Below are 6,042 nucleotides of genomic sequence, written 5' to 3' on the forward strand. Positions count from 1 at the left end.
TCAAAATTTCCCCCCTATCGTTTCATTTAATATTTCATCAATAGACTCACATGGCTTGAGCTTTAAATGTGGTGCATGATGTTGCATCTCAACCGTTACACCTGTCAGCTCATTTTTATTTCCCATATCAAGATAAATCGTTAGATTTAGTTTGTGTACACAAGCCTTAAATTTTCACCATTTATACTTTATCCACAACTTTTATTGCATTCATAAGTGCAAACGTCTAATTTCTCAAGACAAGTGTTCCGTCCCTTCATTGACCTTCTTTAGCGTGCCTTTAGATTGTGAAGAACTCTGATTGGACAATGCAACCATCAATCAAGGCTCTTGTCTTAAAGGTACAGCCCTTATTAAAAGCATAACCAATATTTAACATTCTGTCTGTTTTCCTTGCATTTACGGCTTAACAAATGTGTCAACATATTTTTTTCTACAAAAACTAATACGTATATATGATATAGTAAAACCCGTATTATGTAAATTTTAAAGAGTATCATTAGACTAATGTTTTAATGGGTGACCGTGATTATTATTTACATTACATAATTTGAACATGGAGACCTGTGGCCGGTTGCATAAAACTTAAGACTAGTCTTAAAAGTTAGTCATGAATTTTTTTCTTCAAGACTGATCATAACTGTTTTAAGTATGTTACATAAAAAGGTAGATTGGTCTTATTTAAATCCAAATAATAAGACTGATTAGCCCCAACTAATTGCTAGTTAGTCAGAATCATTCTTAAGACGCAGTCTATGTCACGGCTATGTAATTTCTAAGGCATAACCCCAAACGGGACAGCATGGCTCATGTTTAATATATATTGTGAATTTAACCTCTAGTTGCTAGGCAACCCTCCATCCTGATTTTACACAATATACAACATATAAGTTATGCATAGAAAGTAGGAGACTTTCAACAAATGGGAAAAATAAATGATTGCTAATATTACTAATAATTATAATAATAATAATAAGACAGAGCAGTTAAAGGATTCCAGCATGTGATGATAAATCCAAAACAAACAGGATTCTTAGGCCCAATCCCAATTCTATTTTATACCCCTCCCCCTTGCCCTTACCCTTACCCCTACCCCTACCCCTTGCCCCTTGAAACAGAGTGTCAAGGGGTAGGGCTGAAAATATTCCCCTAAGAAATGGGACACCACTACTAGACCGTTACATGTCATCATAAGTCGTTGCTAGCTCCTACATCATAGATGCTCAGATGAAATAATACAATAAAATTTTATATTTAATGAAATTATTAAAAATATATATATATGTTGTGGAACTATCACAAGGTCAATAACATTAGCAAACTGTTTTCATGGCGATTTTTACAAATCTTTTTTCTGAGAACATAACCGTATACATAAAACTAGTTATTATTTGTTATTAAAATACTTTTTAATGTTCAAAAATACTTAAATTTATGGGCCATATTGGAAATTTATCATACCCCTTCGTCTGAAGTGTGGTCCTGAAAAATCTTCGTTTGAAGGGCTATCTGGCCCTTACCCCTACCCCTTCTTCTTCAGCCAAAAGAGAATTGAGACACCCCTACCCCTTCACGTGAACGCGCATAACAAAGGGGAAAGGGGAAGGGCTAAGGGGTAGAATTGGGATTGGGCCTTAGTATACTTCCCAAATTTTATTCCCAATTCCCAGAAGAATTTTTTTATATAATATAATATTTTCCATAGGGAATACTAAAGCCAGTAAACAACATAGACAGATTAGCCTGCCAAGTAAAAACTGCAAGGGACATTTACAGCTCCATCATAGACGCATGCAGCACTGTTTAATATAGACGATACAAGAGCGCCATCTCTTGGATCTCATTAATCCACTGACTACAGGACAAAATCCTGAAAAAATTTTTTTCCAGACATCCATTCAGATATAAAAAATATTTTTCTTGTATGCCATACATACACTAATGCAACTCGCTAAATATAGCCATGCACATTATAATACAAGCTAAATATTTCACAATTTAACTAGTATTAAGAAAATCACAACATTTTTGCAAACACCTTTATTTGTATTTTTACTACATACAATAACAATGCTCCACAAAAACTCTCTTTTAACATTTATTTTAAGACAATGAGACTTGTTACATAAACATTGCAATACATTATCTAATACAGTTTGGTGTGCATCTCTGCCCCTCAGGGAAGGCAATAGATTGTATAGTTATCTTCAACACAGGATAAAATCACTATCCCACAACTATACAATCTACTACCTCACACTGTGCAAGCAATGTAGTCCAAATAATGCAACATACTATATAGCAAGAATTTATTTCGATTTGAACAATTCAAAGCATATCATGGCAGTCGTCACTGATATTAAATTTCAAAAAAATGTAGAATAAAAAGTGGTAGCTCAGTTTTCACTTTGAGAAAGACAGTAGGCTGTATAGTTATCTCCCAGTGTGGGTGTGACCCTAAAACTATACAACCTACTACCTCATCCCACGGTGTAAATATCACCTTCTTTCCACCTGCAAATGAAGCCATGCAAATGGATAGAAATACCAGGATTGCCGTTTTACGAAGTCCTTGATGTCCGCCATGTTAGGACTCTCATCTCTGCAACAACCATGTTTCCAAAAGCGCAGTCTGTGGACAAGAAAAGGTTACGAATTCAGTTTCATCACGTCCGTAACATGCTGCCCAAAATAAACCAACTGTTCGAAACTGAAATAAAACAAACTTTTCTCAAAGCACATTATTGGGAAAAAACATATGAAAAAAGACCGAACGACCCCAACCAGGCGTCTATTGGACTACAAAATGCTCCGTCGAGCTGCATCAGACACCCTGGGTAATGCAGCAAAATGGAGGGGCTGGCCAAGTTACTGGCACTCTTTCGGCACTAGGAAGCCATGTTGACATTGTGTGTGACTTGGCTGCGTACTCACATCTCAGTCAAGATTAAAAGGCGCCACATTCGGAATTGGGCCCAGTTTGGCTGTAGAGTGGAAGTTGTCAGCAGTGTCAGGAAAGCAAGAGGGAATCAAGGCAATGCCTTGTTGTCTAGTTTGCAGCCATCTTAAGGGTAGCTTAGTATTCTTTATAATGCACTTTTAACATTTAAACATCAATTAATATTGTGAAACATGACAAACTATGTCACTTTTCATAAAAAGCAATGCGTTACAAAGTAACTAAAATTGATGGGCAGACATTCAACTAACAAGACTGTTATGGACCAAAAATTGTGATTGTAAAAACTGTTATGGCCCAATCTTTAACTTATAGCACATGTTAGAAATAAAATATTTGTTTTATTACAGCCATATCAATATGACAACATCACTCCAAGGAGGCGATTATCGCAAGACAGAAAAATTGATAAGAGGCTATTCATCAACACTGACAGAGCGCTTTGGAAAATGATCCTGTCAAAGTAAAAGACAGTGGCAAAATAATCATTTTCAGCTGACAGTGAATCCATTACATTTGCTCACTTGGCATTTGGTATAACAAACCTAACATACATTTTGGCAGTTCTGCATGTTTTCCGATCATTCATCTTCCTTTGAAAGGGCACAGTTTTGCAAATCACCATAGATTACACTGCGAGTAAATATAAATGTTGGCACTACTCTCACTAAAGTGCACTAGTAGTTAACTGAATTAAGTTAACTTTATTGAGTGCAGTTAACTCATGTTGTTGACTGAAGAAATAAACGCTTTAATAAATCAGATGGCAGTTCATAAAACTCAATATTGAGTCTCAACTTAACTTTAATAAAAACTATATCAGTAACGTTTATTAAAATACTGGTTAAATACTATACATGTTTCTTATGACGTTCATGGCGTGGAAAAGCAGCAGATACACAACATAATGTATTAATTCATCACTTGTATAAATCCTTCAGGAGCTTAATATCATCCCAAATGATTACTGCAGAGGAAAAGTTTTTCCTTAAGCCAGATTGCAGTCGAAACGGCACTTAGTACTGCTGATGCTCATTTGCACGAGCTGGCTGTCAAAATGACTTACTGGAGAAGACAGATCTGCACGTGGTCTGTGACTGTGCACAATGTGATTTAATATCCTCTTACCTTACTTATAATAATCTTTATTGTTGATCTCACGACTAACAGTCAGATTTCCTATTGACATGTAACTTATTACTAATACTGTGCTCGATGTTTTTTTAACACAGGGAATCGCTCAAATACAGCTTGTCATTGACCATCATTTGTTTTCCTTTATAATAGTGGACATCTCTTGTGTATTAGTTAGTCTGCCCAAACTCTTTGTAGGTTGCTTAAATTTCCCTCGCTTAATGCATAAAAATGGCGGTCTTCGGCTTTAGGGCTAGTCTGCTAAAACGTTTAACCCGAACTAAAATATCCCCAGCAACACGTACAAATGAAATCGCGATTTGGTTGTAAAAGACACATTTAGCATTGGTGTGGCTCTCATTTTAAATAAATCAACTCTACACAGATGACGTGCTAAGATACGGTCCCTCACATGCTAGCCAGTAAGCTAGTTTACATATCGTTAAAAAATATGTAATAAGCCAAAGAAACTTCTTAGAAAGTTTACCCGACGGTAGAAAAATAGAAAATGCGTGATTAGACCACGCGCTGTTTCCTTAGCCATAACAGAGGTACGTTTTTAAAACAAATTATCTCTCATACCTTCAGTGTGTCCTCAGAAGCTGAAGGCTAGTCGGCTAATGGCTAATACTGATGAACGCTCGCTCGCGGTCAGCAGCGCGAGGAGTCTGTGCAGCGACTCAAATACCCGGATGAATGATCTCCGCCCGTGCACTTAAGTTCGCCTCGTGTTTAACTCTAAAATTGATTTTCACTGACTATATCTTTCAAAATATAAAGTGTTATTTTCATTCAAAATTACAGAATTGCTGAATTAAACCTTTGACCATGTAAACTTTACAAGTGTTTTCACATTTACCGCGCCTCCTATATATGCTATTTATATGTAATTATATATTAAATATACAATGTTAAATATTATGCTTAGATATATAAGTGTTACTAATATTACGCCGTCATTTGGCATTTGGTTTTATCCGTAGTGACTTTCAGTAGTTCAATACTAGTGTATGTAAAAGACATTAAACAGTAAAATAAATGAATAAACACTTTCCAATAAATGTTGTCATGTCTAGTGTATGTAGAAAAGATGTATGGGACTTATATAAATAACGAACTTTTGTTTTATAAATACAAAGGCTGAATACAAATAAATACTGTACATGTACAAATAAATGGTGTGTTGATGCTTTTGCCATCATTTGTAAGATTGCTATAATGATTAACACCAGGTGGCGGTGTTTATCTGGATATATCAAGGCGGTTTTCTCAATCCGAAGGCTGCAGCCTCCGGAGGTCGCATTTGCTGAATACGTCATCAAGAAGACTTGTCTTATTTCAGAATATAGACAATTTTCAAGTTGACTATTATTCTTAGTTAATCGTAAATTGTTGCAATTTGCTTATGACTTGCGAATGTAATGCTCAGTTAACTTAAATTAACCAGGCTTGATGACGTATTGTATGCAGCCTGCATATGCGAACTCCATAAGCTGCATCCTTCGGATTGAGAAACGGCCCAAGTTTTGCTGGATGCAAGCATTTTATGAGGATAGTAAATAATGCTCATTTCAAAATGTTATGTTTAGCTGGTCAAAAACCATGCAGCAACAGTGATTTTCACTAAGCAGAGTTACAAACTTATCACCAGACTCATCTGGTGATTCATGTATGAATTTTTTTTTTTGACCTAGCACACTACCTCATGAGAACTGCACCCTTATGCGCAGCGCAAGTTTGTTTGATGCACTTCTGGCAATAATTATAGCTGCAGTGCAGGCAAAATGAAAAGATCCAGACACCCAAGACAAGACAGTTTCTTACAAAGAGCCCCCGTTTTCTACTTTTCAAACATGCAAGGAGTTTTAATAGTTGATGTGTCCGGCTTTAATGAAAAGCTACAGTTAGTTGTTTATAAACTTCAGTCATAAAATAATGAGGATGAACAC

The 6,042-nt window shown here is 35.9% G+C and overlaps 1 protein-coding gene across 6 annotated transcripts in view; it reads left to right on the forward strand.

Annotated features, from left to right (window-relative positions):
* Nucleotides 1–6,042, forward strand: part of barx1 (BARX homeobox 1) — a 102,768-nt gene that overhangs the window by 74,289 nt on the left and 22,437 nt on the right. The window lies entirely within an intron of this gene.

The sequence above is a fragment of the Misgurnus anguillicaudatus genome, chromosome 14 (genome assembly GCF_027580225.2).
Source record: "Misgurnus anguillicaudatus chromosome 14, ASM2758022v2, whole genome shotgun sequence".
In the NCBI taxonomy this organism is placed as follows: Eukaryota; Metazoa; Chordata; class Actinopteri; order Cypriniformes; family Cobitidae; genus Misgurnus; species Misgurnus anguillicaudatus.